The sequence below is a fragment of the Protopterus annectens genome, chromosome 5.part1, assembly GCF_019279795.1.
Source record: "Protopterus annectens isolate FY-2018-M chromosome 5.part1, PAN1.0, whole genome shotgun sequence".
Lineage (NCBI taxonomy): Eukaryota > Metazoa > Chordata > Ceratodontiformes > Protopteridae > Protopterus > Protopterus annectens.
This window is the reverse complement of record NC_056736.1, coordinates 435,764,635-435,781,525: the sequence shown is the minus strand read 5'-3', so window position 1 is coordinate 435,781,525 and position 16,891 is coordinate 435,764,635.

Below are 16,891 nucleotides of genomic sequence, written 5' to 3'. Positions count from 1 at the left end.
GTCTCTGTCATTTGAATAAATGCTGATGTAAATGAATCCCAAATGCTAAACCCAGTTGACTGAAAACTCATTTAACAGAAAAGTATGGAAGCCTATATAAAGTGTTTGACAGAGGCATTCCTTATCAGAGGAGTTTATGGGAAGTGACTGTAGCAGAGTATGTGTGGGTGCAATGCCCAGTGACATGTTGTACCCCAAGATCAGTAGATATTTGTGTTGTACTCCTGCACTAATTCAATAAGTGTGTTGTTTTTTTTTTCTCAGTGGTTGTGCACCCATGGAGTTACTATATATAAGTAAGAGGGGTATACGGGTGCAGGGGCAGCTTGCCACCTGCAAAAATATTTTTATGCAATTTATTTGTTTTGGAGAAGGTTTTTTATCAAATGAGTTTTCATATAAATGGGTTTGACCATTTGGAATTCAATGAAATGAGCATTCAATCAATTGACATTGGCCAGATGCAGCAGTGTATTTAGATTTAAGGAAGCTGAAATCTAAATTAAAAAAAATCTCGGCATAATATTCTGTGTACTTTACTTATTTTCTTCTTCTGAATTTTAATATCTACACACATGTCATATTTAAATTCTAATTATTAAATATACAGCTCTTTACATTTCATATTTGAAGCACTTAATGTTTACATATCGATCCTTGTGCATATTTACTTAAAAACGGAATAATTAGTATTTTATTTTTTCTGTCATTTATAATATGCTAACAATGTTCTTCACTTGCCTGGCATACCTTTCAAAGAAAATGTTGCTAGAAGGTAGGTATCTGCCGTGTCAGAGTCCCAAACAGAATTCACTTAATCATACAGCAAACCATATAACCAGATGGTAAAATGTTTTTTTTTTTTTCATTTTGCATGAAATCAGCTATTCAGGGATTTAAATGTAGTAATGAGTTGCAGACAAAGGACAGATTTTATCATGTTAACATTATTATTATATGTATCACTATGCATAACTTCAGGCAGTGTTTGTACAAAGTACTGCCAATAACTGTAAATGACTGTGTGCTAATGGTCTGTTACCACATTAATAAGACTATGTTACATTATACATGTACCATTCATAAACAAGTGGTATCGAAATCACTACAGGTGCTGTCCTCTTCAGCAGTTAACAAAATGTCTTCACATTATCTACTGGTCTTACTTAAATTGCTGTTTATTTTGCTGTATGCTGTCAAGTTTTCTTCTGTGTAGCTCATCATAAATTTTTGTTTAGCAATAGAGTAAATGTATAACATATAAACACAGTGATTCTATGTTTATTTTACAATTATTTTCAAAAAGTGCAGATTTTACACCATTTCATCTCCCCAAAAATGAATCAAAAATGAACTAATTAACTGTTTTTAGTAATGTCATTGGGGCAAAGTATCCTGTTTGAAAATGACTTTTTGTATATTTTTTCATATCTCTTGTGTTCGAATTCCATAAAATAATGGATTGAAAAGCGGTGGAAGCATGAAACACGCAAGTGAGACAAAATCCTGGACATACTCTAATGCATCTACTACACCCATCCGTTGCTGAAAAAATTGCAGGAGGGAACCTAACAAGTATACAAACAACAGCAGTATATGTGTCATAGAGGTATTAAGGGCTTTAGACTTAGTACCACTGGAAGTCCTGTAACAAACTTTAAAGATCTGCACATAGGAATAAACAATAACAACAATTAATGTGGTAGTATGAATCATGGGTATACAGATTTCATAGATCATGGTAAACGATGTGTCTATGCATGATAACTTTAGGTAGTTTTGAAAATCACAGAACATTTTTGCTATAACCTTATTATATAATGGAAGTCTGAGGGATAGAAAAACGAAAGGCAGAGCAATACAAAATGAATACACCCATGGAGCTATTAAAAGTGTGTATAATGTCATTTTTGTCATAATGCTCACATAATGCAATGGATTACAGATGGAAACATATCTATCATATGCCATTACTGTTAATAAGGGCATCTCACTAAATCCAAATATATATTCAAAGGGTTGGGAGGGTGGCCCTAATGGTTAAGGAGTTTGCTTACAAACACAAGGTGCAAGGTTTGAGTCTCACAAAGGATAATTGGCTAGACTTGCAAGGGGAGTTAGCCTAGTACTAACCTATGAGCCTATATCTGAATTAAACATCCTGCCTGAGAAATGTTTTTTGATTTTGAAAAAAAATATCTGCTATAAGTTTTGGAAAGAGTGCAGTACTGGCACATAACCCATTAAAACACAAATTGCAAACAAAAATATACATTGGTTCATGGAGACCTTTATTTAGGACTATAAAAGTAAAGAGGAATGTGCTACAAAACAATATTAATAAATAGAACACAAGAGTGCATAGAAAAAAATAATGCTTCAAATTTTCAATTTTATCAAATCCAGTTAGTATGAAGGTAGTTCCAGATTAAATATTTTCCATTGTTTCTTATTTGTTTTCTGAAATGAAACTGACAGTCAGCCTATATGCAACAGAATGTTTAGCGAATATGAAAAAAAAAATCAAAAAGCATATCTATAATACAGACATTTCCATTTGTGTATTACTTTTTGTGCTTTAGTTAAATGCATTCAGTGTCAGATGTAGTTTACCAAGACAGTAGAAAGTCAGCTAAATGGTATTAAACAATATTTTAGGTAAGCACACATATTCAGTTAAGCTCACATATTTCTTGTTGTATGTGAAATTAGTATGGACATTAGGTTACCACAGCACTGTTTATGCTTTATTATAACACATATTAGTATGCACACTTTTATAATAGCACTGCAAAATATGTATGAAGGTTGCTGTTCTGCTGTAGACATTTGGATGGAGTCATTTGATATTCTGCTGCTGAAATTCTGCAGGACTCCTCTATGATCTGCTTTGTAGCACCTGATAAAGTCTACCATTTTACTTTGCTTCACTTCCTAACATACTGTTTAATTTTAAGAAGTAATTTGGAAAAAAATGCTTAAAACCTCTCATCCAGGAGAAGCTAAATGAAGTGCACCTTACCTGTCACTTTATTCTTAATGCCTGCAGACTGCTGAGAAACATCAGACTTTAAGCCAGTTATGTGTCTCTTATGAGCTTATTGTGTTACTAACACTAATAACTTAAGGGAACAATTCCATACCAGGGCATGCTTTTTTCTAGCATTGACTAATTAGCCAACAGTCCTCCTATTTCAGTTTAGCAGTTCTAATTTCAGATGACATTAATACACTTTTTAAAATGTCTGTTAGTCTCAGCAGATAGCATTCTTGTCTTTCTAGCACATGAGTGAGGTATACTGTGCCTTACTAGAGTACAGAGCTATAGGCTGAGACGCATGCCCATGCTGGGGGGGGGGGGGCTGTGGTGGTAGGCAGACCATTCATTATTAAGCTCAGGTGGGGGCTGCAGCTTAAGCGATTGCTTGGCTGAGCTTGTGAATTGGCCAAGAAGATAGTGTTGCCCTAGGGTACAGGGCAGGCAAATCCCATCAGGCCATCACTCATTTCCTGGCCAGCCTCATGGAGTAATGTTTGTAGATGGGAGGGGCTTAAGAAAAGCCTTGGCATGCTGGAAAGCATTTGTGACACCGCTGGCTACTAGCTCTGTGCTATGTTTTTATCCCCTCCTCAACTTGTTGACAGTTGAGGCAGTTTCAACCCTGGGGTGTCAGGGTTTGGGGGGTAGTTTCATAGGATTAAGTCAGGAGCATATGATTATCACTGCACAGCTGATGGCTGGCTATAGACATGCCAGTGACCTACCCCAAAAAAAGAGTGCAGGTTTGTAATAATTAATTCTTATAGAATGCATTAGAGTTAGTGGAACATGTTGCATCAGATAAAAAAGTAAGTAGTCCTTTCTATTCATCTTTAGTGACTGATACTTTGGTGTTAACTATAAGGCCCATCTGTGTGCAGAAGAAGTCACTACTGAGTATGCACTTCACTATTTTAAATGTTTATTTCCTAGTATGTATTAGTTCTGATGTTCATGTGTGCTGCATTCTGAAGCAAACGATTATGTTTTCACTAGGGTATTAGCATAGAGCATTAGCACTGCCAAGGTCATTTGTATTCAAGATAAGATATATCTGCAGGTGGCCAAGATGAGATTCCTCGAGCATTAGTTGCCCGAGGTACAAGATGCCAAGGACTACAACACTGGTTGCTATTTTCCATAATAAATCACTGCCAGTGTGATTTTTAAGTGAGTGCCAGCAGAGAATCCTTTGCTCTAGTAGATTTCTTCATTCATTTAATTGATGCAACTGCAGAGATGGTATATATAAGTTTGAGGATGTGCGGGACCAGCCCCCCACATTGCGGGTACAGGGGTGCTTCCCCTCCAGAAAAATTTACTGCAGTTTCATTTCTTGCCCTTCTGGTATTTCAGGCATTGTTTTGGTTCCTTGATATTTTGATATTTGATGTTCCATAGAAGAACACAACAATGAAAGATCTAAGTCTGAATGATTGGACTGCACTGTTTTCTTATCTGTGACTATTATATGTACATGACTGTCATCTTTACTTACTCTGACATGCAACTTTACTAAATATTTATGTACATGACTGTCATCTTTCCTTACTCTGACATGTAAATTTAATAAATATTTATGGTTCCTGACATAGAACTGAATTATTTAATTAAAGGTGTAGGAGATAATAAACTGGCTTATAAACATTTTGCTAAACATGTTTTTGTAAACCCTTCAAAGGCAATTACAGGCATTAATATATACATATCTATATAGTTAAATAAACTGCTTCCACATTTCTGTATAAAAGTTGTAAATACATTGCATGCTTCTTCTTCCCAAAAATTGTCCAGTACAAGTTTATGAGTCTAAGATGGGATATTTCTTACATGGCTAGGGAGAACCTTTCAGTCTTGAATATGCCTCGCAGTAAATCTGTTGGATAGCCTAATTATTTTGCTATACCTTTTCAGTTACATGACTGATCCTCTTGTTATGAAATAATTACTTTATTTCCTGGGTCTTAGATAGTCAAACAGAAAAGAATCTTAAAAAACATTATATAAAACAAGGTAACCCCCATTTTTGTAGATCAGACAGAGGTAAATATATTTTGTCATACCTTCTATCCTCTCAGATGTCTCAGTTACCTTCTACTGAATCATTTTGCTGTTTTTGATGTTCCTGTTTGATGGTAGTAGTGACCACCATCTCATATTTAATTTCACAAATTATAAAAATATTAAAATATCAGCAATGAGAGTTTTTTGATTTAGTTCTTATAAACCTTACTACAAAGACCAGTGCCCATAGTGTTTTAGTACATACTAAAGTTATATGATATGAACATCTTATTCTGTCACCAATTAGAATGCCTATATCCATGCATTTTTGCTCCTTACAAATGGGTAATACTTTCAAATGAAACTTTTGATAACCTTACACTGGTTTACTTATATTGTCACAGTTTTGCTAATGTTAATCAGCTGACAGTTGCTCTAAGACTGAATAACAACTCGGGTACAACCTGCTGAAATATTTATAGCCTTCCTATGTAATAATAAAAGTAAGCTTTATGCCATCACCAGATATATCAAAGCATACATGTACAGGCATTTCAAGGTCTAGTTCATAAAATCTGAAAAATGTAAGTCTCTTTATTTATTTATTTGTTTTTCTTCCTCCACCAGGACCTTGCCCACTGGCTTCACTACTGGCTCGCAGTGGACTCAGTCATTTTATAGGTACTGGAGTTGGGCATTCCTAAACTAGGCAAAGGCCCTACAGCCTATTTGTTCCTTTCTGAAATCACAATTGGATGTTCGTTCCTTAGTCAGAGTCAGAAGTTAGGGAATGGATCAGCTTGGAGATCCTGAGAGCAGTCTACCCTCTATTCTTGCGAGTGCACTCCCCTCACTAGCAGCTCCTCTGAGCTCCAGCATTATTGACTCCTGAGGGGAAAGAATGCCTCTGCAAGCCAAGTTCCCACTTAGCTGCTAGTGCAGACTTTGAAAAGCTTGAACTCCAACAGGGAGCACCTAGTGCATCTGCAAGGTATCACCCCTGTGGCAAGCCTGAGTCATCTCCCTCTTCCATGATGGGTGACCTGGAAAAGGACCTGACTCCTAATCTCCATGGCCAGCTCCTACATGTGCCTGAGACATTATTTGAACTTAGGTCATGTAAAGTATAGTCAGGGATTTATCCTTCTACACCACGGAGCTGACTTAAGTCCCATTACTGAGCTCTGGAGCTAAACAGTACTTATTTCTTTCATGCTTTTTTGGTCCTATATACCCTCTTATACTTAACTCTCCATTCATGTTCCTCAGTAAGTTATGGATTTGCTGCACTAAACATGATCTGGTTTCTGCTGCTTCACCTTGTTAATAAGCAAGCAGTGGACAAAGGTGATAAAAGTTTTATTTCAATTAAAAAAGATCACATCCACTTGAAAATCCTGGCTACTTGTATGTGAAACATACCAGACAGGGGCACAATACAGGACCACCAGGAGACTGCCCCTCCAACATCTCATTCCCCACAATCCCATTCCCCTCTGGCTATCAACACTCCGCTTAAGCCTTTGACATCACAGAAGGATCAGGACAGGAGCATAAGCCACAGCGGCAACCAGAACTGACAGAGAGTTCTACAGGATGGATTACAGGACTACCAGGACAACCGGGACCACAGACAATCCAGCTACCAGGAGCAGCAGCACCTTCACAGAGACCAGTTTCTTCAGGAAGACCAATATCGACAGCACAGACATCAACTACCACACCAATACCAAAGCCAGCACCAGTACCAGAACAAGAACGATGACCACCACCAGAGCCCCAGAGCTTGTCCCACTTACCAGGTCCTCCCATACCACAGCCAAAGCGAGGAATACTACTACAACCCACTGAGATACCAGAAAGCAGAGGAGGAATTCCAGAGGTCTCATATTCTATCCACAAACTCCCAGGGAGACAGGAGAACCAAACAATGGACAGGGGTGAGGGAAATACAATACCTGGGCAATCCCGACTGGAACCCCGACTACAACCCAGGTCCCAGGCTCAGACGGAGGAACCAGCCACAATAACAGGTACAATAACAACAACAACATGTACCACAATAACAGGTGCTCCACTTATCTGGAACCACTCTGTTAAAGCACTGACTAAAGAGGAAAAACATGTGTTGTCCAAAGGACTTACTTTTGTACCAAGCTGCAGGTGTGAGGTTGCTCAAGTACTTATAGACCTTAAAAAGATTGTGAGGAAGCTCAACTTAAGGGTACCATTTCATGGCAAAAGTAATGACACCAAAAATAAGTCTATTGATAAAACTATAAAAAGGCCTAGCAGCTATTGTCCACCACTACAGCAAACACTAGCTGCTTTTGAAGTGAAATGTGAAATGGATATCAGGAAACTGCTTAAAAAACCTCCTAAGAAAAAACTTTATAACTTAACACAGGGAGAAAGAAAAGCATTGCTTGAGCTAGGCAATGATAAATCCAAGCATGTAATGAAGGCAGACCAGGGGTGAGGTATACTTGTGACTGATACCACTAGCTACAACCAAAAGATAGAGAACATGCTGGAGGATAACAGATTTTATGAGTTATTTAACCTGGATGACATAAAAAGAGCATATGATTTATGGAACACTAATCTCACCACATTATGGGAAGAAAATCTATCACTGAAAATCTTTATAATTATTTATGGAGCCCATGCCCACGTTTACCTTACTTTTTGGAATACCAAAGCCACACAAGAACAGAGAAGACCCACCTTATAGACCGGTGGTAGCAAGTGGAGTTTCCCTTACTGAAGCCACATCCATTTACCTTGATTACTTGCTGAAACCTCTAGCAGAAAAGAATAAGTCATACATAAGAGATTCAATGGATTTTTTGAAGAAAATAAAAAACATTACAGTGGACGCTGACAGTATTTTGGTAACTATTGATGTGGAATCCTTGTACACAGTGCTCCCTCACAATTACTGTATAACAGCAGCTATGGAGACTTTTAAGAAACATAATCAGGGTACACAGGCTAACTGCAAAAGTTAAGCAAGCTCATTAATCTTGTACTAGACTTCAATTTCTTTACTTTCAATGGCAAACACTACAAACAAAAAACTGGTATAGCAATGGGGGTTGCCATGGCTCCCAGCATAGCTAACATAGCCCTGGGCAAATGGGAGGAGGACTTTGTGTTAAACAACACAGATTACATGCAGCATATCACATGCTATATTGATGATGTCTTCATTGTGTGGGAAGGTGACACCTTGCAGCTTGGAGATTTTATCACTTACTTCAATCAAACAACCCCCTTCCTGAAGTTTACCTCTTCCCATAGCTGTACTTCAACCACTTTCTTAGATATGCAGATTTCCAAGGACACCAACAATAACAGAATCACCATTGTTCTATTCAGAAAACCAATGAGGGTTAACTTATTACTCCACAGTAAAAGTCTACATCCTACAAAAAACAAGTATAATGTAGTGAAGTCCCAAGGCTATAGATTAGCTCGAATTACCACAGAGATGGAACCATTTTTGAGAAACCTGAACAACTTCGAGAATGATTTTCTAGTGAAAGGCTATAAAAGTCAGATGTTAAAAAACATCCTGGAACCCATTATAGAACTGAAAAGGACTGAAGCACCTTCACTCAACCTCCCCAGTAGAAAAATGTTAAGTAATTCCACAGAGAATAACAAATGCAAAAATAGCTGCATCCTGACATACACTTTGGATTATCACAGTATCAAAAATATCATTGAAGAAAACTGGGACATTGTCACAGGAAACCCTTTTCTGATTAACATCTTAGGTGAAGCCCCATCATTTGTTTATAGGAAGGCCAGGAACATTAGAAGTTTTGTTGAATTTAAACCTAGACCATGTGAGAAAAGCACTAAAAGATGTGAAACTAATTGTACATTTTGTATATTTATACAGCAAGGTGATAGTTTTTATTGCCCTTATTTAAAGAAGATCGTTAAAACCAGTGCAAGGGGTGACTGTAACACTAAAAAAGTAATTTACAAGGCACAGTGCAATGAATGCAATGCATTCTATGTGGGCAAGACTGTAAATAAACTCAGGCGTAGGATTTCATGTCATCTGTCAGAAATCCGCTCTGGATGTAAAAATAATGCACTAGCCAAACACCTTTCTCTTCATAAAAGGCACACAGGTTTTAAGTTCCAGATCCTGGATCGCATAGACATGGGTGATCTTGAAGGAGACATCCCGAATATTCTGGAGAAACATGAACTCATGTGGCAATTAAAGCTGAACTCTTTTAGGAAGCCTGGACTAAACTACTACTGTTCAATTAAAAGTGCACTGAAACTTAGAAAATTGCCACGAACCCCGGGATTCATGAACCTTGCGCCAGGCACACGCATGGCGTAGACGCCACAACGCCAGACATGGCCGCCGAGCAATTCAGGTACGATCCAAACCCACGTGCATCAGCGGTGTACGCCGGAGTTGCACCGCCTCCGGCGTAGGTATGTTAAATACCCCATGTGCAGTGTTGCACCATGCAAATGAAGACAAGTAGCGATTCACGAAGTGGCGCGGGCGTAGCATAACAGCACGGCAATGTAAACCAAAAAAAACAGTTTACATATATCCAAACATGACATAGGAGTAACGGAAGGCTGCCAACGTCATGTGTCATAGTGGTGCAACATGGCAATGTGGAAAGAAATCGAGAATGTCAAAGGAAAACCTGCAGAAAATGTAAATAACGACATAAATGTCATGTACGCAAAAACCACAGCAGAACCCCAGGACATGTCCGCGGAAGGTGAGGAACAATGAAGTAATATGACAATGCCATAAAAGAGCAGTATAAGACACATCAGCATCACAGCCACAATACACCATAGTATGAATGGAAAGCCACAACCACAGCCCAAGGGTTGCCAAGGAGTGGCGTGTCTGGTGCCGTAACCATGTATTAGTAGTCAATGCCATGCAAATGAGGCAGATAATACTGAATCGCAAAACCCCCGCTGGCGTAAGGCTGCACCAAACGCGAGCGGTAAAACACCGAGGAGTGGCCTAGAGGGAACACCTGTCAATCGTAGAGGGGTGTGCCGCTGTAGGAGGAAGCACATTGGAGCCCAGCAAACCTGGGCTGTACAATGCACATCACAGCATCAGGACCGGCGTGTGAGGAAATAGATGCGCTGAGAGTATACAATGCGCGCACAGATGCATGTGCACGAGGATGACGACGTTCCCCAAACCAGTCATGTGACGGCCACCCCGTCAACAACCATGGATACAGGAAGGTGATGCGGAGAATATGAGGAAATGCGGAAGCAGTGTAATTGGAGTCGTAATGAGCAATTAACACCAATCAACCGACGGAGGGCAATCGGCGGCAGCTGACAACTCTGCATGCAGAAATCTGCAAAACGGGAAAGGGCAGGAATATGAATGCAAAGAAAGTAGTGCATGTTGCAGAAATGCAAAGAGCGAAGAACCGATACAGCACAGCCAAGGAGAGAGTTAACATAACGGCGGCGGCAGACAAAATGCATGACATGTCATGTGCCTGCAGGATGCACTCCCGTAAATAGTAGGTGCAACATGCAGAAACAGTAAAGTAAGGTGTAAAGCTAAACCAATTCAGGCAAGTGTAATGTAACACCAAAGGCAACAGTGTTGCAGTGCCAACGGTAAAACACGGTAGATAACCCACAGATACGGCAGCAGAGACACACCCAATGACATCACCGGGTGTACAGCACAACACTATAAAGTGGGAATGCACACAACACACAGTGCGAATTCCCAAACGCTGCGCCTTACGGTGTAAACACACAGGGAACTTTTAAAATGTATATGTTGGGTGCTGCCGTGGCCGTGATGCATCAGCATGTGCTAGAGACAGACGGAGTTGCGGAGGAGGGTGCCGACAACTACCGGAGGCCTCAGAGGAGAAGGAGAGTGTTCAGACCAAGGGTGACCTACCAGGGGCTGCAAGACCTGGAGATAGTAGAGCGTTACAGGGTGGACAGGGACACATTACAGCAAATAGTGGAGCTGTGCCGGCCAAGCCTGAGAACAAGAGACAACAGAGGGGAGCCCATCCCAGTGGACACAAAGGTATGTGTAAGCTTGCGAATACTGGCAACAGGTACCTTTCAAAGGCCAACCGGGGATATAATGGGCATCTCACAGGCATCAGCATCCAGGGTACTACACCAGTTTCTGGATGCCATGTTACGACATGCCCATGAGTATATATACTTCCCCAGATCTCAGGAGGAGTTGGCTAGCAATATGCACCACTTCCACCGTGTGGCACAATACCCAGAGGTACTGTGTGCGATAGACTGTACGCACATAGAAATCAAGTCACCACCCGGTGAGCAGGGTAGACGCTACATAAACCGCAAGGGATTCCCCTCCATCAATTGCCAGGTCGTGTGCAATGCGCAGGGCATTATCATGGATGTGTGTGCTGGCAGCCCCGGAAGCTACCACAACGCCCATATCTGGCATGCCTCACAGCTGTATCAGGTATTCGCCATGGGGGACATCACACAAGGTCACCTTGTGGGTGATGCTGGCTACGCATTGGAGCCGTGGATGATGACACCCATCAGAAATGCACACACACATATGCAAGAACGCCATAATGAGGCACACGCACAAACCAGAATAATCATAGAGCGTGTGTTTGGGATGTTGAAATCACGGTTCCGGTGCTTGGATACATCTGGTGGAGCCTTGCAGTACTCTCCAGGCACATGTGCCCACATATTCATAGTATGTGCTATACTACATAATATGATCCTGCGGAAACAGCTGCCGCAGGGACATAATGGTGTAGGGCCACCAAGCCCGCCACAACTGCCAAGGCAAGCACAGGCACAGGGCATTCAGCGCCATGAACACACTGTGCCAGCCCCAGTAGGCAGACAGAGGCGTACCCAATATGCCTATGCCTTGGCAAAGAGGGAACGTATAGCACATACTCTGACAGCGTAGGCCCCATGGACTGACACCTCCCTACCTGCACACACAGTGAAATGGACGGCACACAAACATGTCCGCCCGTAATGTGTACTGTATGGGCGGTCCCATGTGCGACTCCAACATAGGTAGCACCCAAACACTGCACAACCAACAGCCAGCGGAGCATGGAACGCCAACACCTCAACCGCACGCTGGTCCGACAGCAGACGGGCGAGGGCATGCTGCCACGCTCGGCGAAAAGGTGTCTACATATGTACATATGTGCATACACAAATATGGATATAGATATCATTACACACGTAGAAATATATGTACACATACACAGATATAAAGTACAAGAAGTTAAACAGGGAATCACAGGGATGCAAGGTTACAGATGCAGTAAGATGCGAACTCTCAACATAGTAAACATACTGAACGACAACCCGACTATCCGGGAGGGTGGACAGAGCAGGGAACGCCACCCATGGAAAGGTCAACCCACCTAAATGCATATTCGCCATTCGGGATGATCGCCAGGCCACGATACAGTAACAGGACATGTGGTTTTAATATTCATAGGATATGAGGGCGGAGGTAGACACCGCCGCCGGCGATGTGGTCAACGTAGGTACTGTGTGCAACCGTCCCTGCGAAGCGGCAGTATGTCTATGTGTGAGGTGAGGGTGTCATGTGTTCCGCTGTGCCAGTGTAATGTGTGTGACACTATAAAATGTGTATGTATGTGGCATGTGACAGGCGGAGTGGAATAACATGTGTTGGCATTCAGTATAGGAACCACAGGCGTATGTATAGCAGTACCCACAAAGTAATACTGAGAGCTCCTCACTGGCTAGGCGCGTGGCGACGTAAAACGATGCAAATCGAAAATGTCCCAGAATCTACCACAGGAGTATATCCAACATGACATGCAAAGGACGCATGTACAAACCATCACCGGATGTATAGCGCCGACATGTTAATTCCAATACGATATATCGGCAACGTTACGCAGCAATAGTTATGTACCGTGGAAATACGCATATGCTACCCCGGCACCGATCGTGGACGATCGTCCGTAAACACCGCTGTGTGTTCTATGAGTGTTAAACAAGCAATCGCCCCCGAATAGGTGGCAACCGGTAGCATACAGGCCGTCCCAACTACAGGACCACAATGACCGTAAATATCCGTGACAAAATGCCAAGGGATAGTCGGCACGCATTTAACAGCTGCAGATATACTACCGATGTGACGGAGGAATACATGCTGGAAGCACACAGGCAGGCGGTACCGACAGCAGACATCAACAAAACCTACACTCCTAGAACAACAGACAGGTAACATGTAACTCCCCAGGCAGGGATGGAGCACACACAGAAGCATACCGTGTATGTACAAATGCAAGGCCCACAACCCGTGCCCGTCACCCACAGCCGCCGATATACCCCATCGCACATATCAAAGGGATACAAACCGAAATAGCAGCAAAAACATACAGGCAGTTAATGACAGCGGCATACCCGCAACATCCCGAGTGGGAACCACTATCAGCAGCGGATGCATACCTGCATCCGTTGTGTACAGGAATACAAGAGCTATGTTACACATCAGAATGCAAAACGCCATCGACAGACGCCGGCAGGACACGGACACCCACATGTGGAACATAATACCATACCCAACACACACAATCCAAGGCTAACACCACAGCCAAATGTACCTGACGCCACACATAGCGGTTGTAGTCACACATAATATAACACAATACATACCATCTCCACGAAGGTAGTGCAGATAACCAATGCCCAGACGATGAATGAACCATGGCCTAGTTCCGACGAGTACCGTACGAATGGAGGAAATGCACAGGTGATATGCGCATAAGTACACACCGAGGAACAGCTATTGGTGTGATGAACCCACATGCCGCAGGTGACGATGGATAGAAGGAAAACTCCCAGGATAGTCAAACTGTATGTTCATACCGAACAAAGATGTTATTCCTACAAGAGCCGATCACTTGTCAGTAGCGAGACACAAACGGAATACGGAAAGCAATACAGGAAAGGTATGTAGAACCCACGAGATGTACTGGTGTGTAACGCATGATATGTATGACGAATCGGCACTGTATGTGAACGGTGTTTGTCAGTAAAGATACCTGTCCATAAAGGAGAGAGTGGTGAAAGGTGGTTATGTAGTGTTAACCTGCTGAGTATACCAACCACTGTGGACACTGTGTGCACAGCAGTGGGACATCGTGTACACAGCTGGGATAGGCCAAGGGGTGCCATCGTGATTTTAAAACACAGAACAATGCCACCACCCATGCTGATACTGGCAGTGGATGTCCAGCTATGAAGTGCCACAGCAGGGGATAGGACATGTATGTATAGTGTCACAGCACACATGTGTATGGGCAGATATTGTCGATGTCATACGTAATGTGTGCACGACGTGCACGTATGCCTCGCAGTAGGGGTGACCATGTCAAGTATGTATAATGTAAAGCTATCATGATGGATACGTTCAGACATTATACACAGTATCACAGGCATAGCATGCATGATGGACGTATGGCCTAGTGTTATGTACATCAACAGGATATGTATGTCCTGCAGATATGGGACAGAGCAGTAGCAGAATAGCCACCCAAAATGGAAGGAACATCAAGTAACCATGTCCAAGCTATCTGTAGCAGGTGCAATGTGTGCAACAATGATGTCTGGCAGGTCCATGTGTAAACACATGTGCAATGTACACAGTCATGCCACCCCCCCATGGTACTGTCCACTGGACAGCAAAGGTGGATGTCAACTGCATGTCTACACAGTACTGCTGTTGTGGTGGTACCATGTGTATGTGTCACCCTATCAGCAAGGGAGCTATCACATGACCAGTGCCACAGTGTGTCCCTGTGGGATGTGCACAGGACCTATGTTCTACAGTATGGTGTGTGTCCAGTCTGTGTAGGTAAACAGAAGCCCAGGCTAAGCAATGTGGCTTGTGTGCACATATGCATGACTGCTTCATTCACCCTGCCCACTGCAAATGCCATGTAGGAGTACTACATGCATCAGTAATGCAGAGTACATGGCCCATGGCAGAGTACATGACACCACTGTGTAAGTGGTATGCAGATGAGTACAGATGTGTTCCCGTCTGTCATCTGCATATGTAAACTGTCTGAGCCTGGTATACATCGGCATGACTATACTGTGACATGGAAAGTTGTAGCCATTGTTGAAGGCACACCACCTAATGTGTTATAGTAACCCTGCCCGTGTGTAGATGTGTGTATGGCACAAGTACAAAGGCTACCAATGTCCCAGCAACACACATAGTCCAGATATGTGTGGCCCTGCAGATGTGTACCCACGCCACAGTGGAATATGGCAACCACATTACCATGTGGGGCATGTGTGTGTACAGCAACCATGTACAATGTGATATGCATGTATAGGGACAGTATCCACGTGATACCCAGTGGATGACTGTCGCTATGCAAAGGTGATGTGTATGCACCATCTGTGATGTATCTGACACAATGACATCTACACGATATATCTGCCACACCGACACCTGTATGGTTGTTAGCAGTATGAGCTGGTGGAGCTAGAATGCTGCCAGGTATGTAGATGTGGGACATGTAGACATGGACATTACTCCGTGACAGCATGTTGTGTATGTAAGCAAATAGTGAACATGAGGGGCACATGACTGAGGACTGTGTAATGCCACATGTACCTTACATGTCGTAGGTAGCATGATATGCTTGCACCACTGTGTGACCTATCCAGGAGTCACATAGCCTAACATCCTGAGACACAGGGTATGATGTGATGGTGGATGTGTACATTGCCAATACCAGAATGTGGAATGGTGCTGAAGGGCAATGTGGGGATAATGTCTGATCTGTTACCCTCTGTACTACACCAACCACCCATGCAATGGTATGACAGATGGCCATCATGTGGATGTGGTGTGCTGTGGCACACAGACGCCCAACAAGGGTGCCAGTAAAGGCATGGAAGTCGTCAATGAGTGTGTGAAGCATGTATGTGAGGATGTGCCCCAGTGCCATACCGAATGGTGCAGTCATGTATGTATGAATGCAGTCCCAGACGTGCAATGCACTACCACCCATGTGTAGTGTGATAGATGCGGTGGTGTGGTGGTCAAGGTACACAACGTCCATGAATGGGCTAGCATTTAATTAAGTGGGCTGCTGCAGAGACACATAACAACCAGTTTGGCGGGATAGAACAGCTATGGAGATTGAGGTGACATTGGGACAGTGTCCGAGGACATAATGTGCATGGCAGTACCATGTATGTGTCCACAGGGACAATGTGATGTCCATGTATGGATTGGAACCCTGTAGTGAGTGAGAGTGTATATTATTGGTAGGTATCGCATTGGCTGGCATGTTGCCAACAACATCTCTGTCGGCAATGCCTGGGTGACTGTCGTATGCTACATTGAATGTGGATGTAGCCAAACAGCACAGACATACCACCACACTGCGTGAGGGCCCACACTGCAAAGTATGGCGGTCATGTGTAGGTAGCTAGCTGTGGAGTATGTGATGGAGCACGAGGACACACCATGACTGTCAAGTGATGCACCACACACAATTGAACATACCCACCGTTCAACAGCCTGCACATGTGCCCATACAGCACATGTGCATGGAACATGCATACCACCGTGGCATCTGTGAAAAGGCCATTACCACCATGTCTCTGTGTGGAATAGCATGGTCCCTACCAGTGTGTACATGTAGCGGAAGTGCATTGTGATATGTGTCAGCATAGTCATGTATACTGTCCGTCTGCCGGGGTGCCATGCTATTAACTACCCCCGTCAGCAGATGTTGGTAGTACCGGCTGTTGAGCACATGTACCATG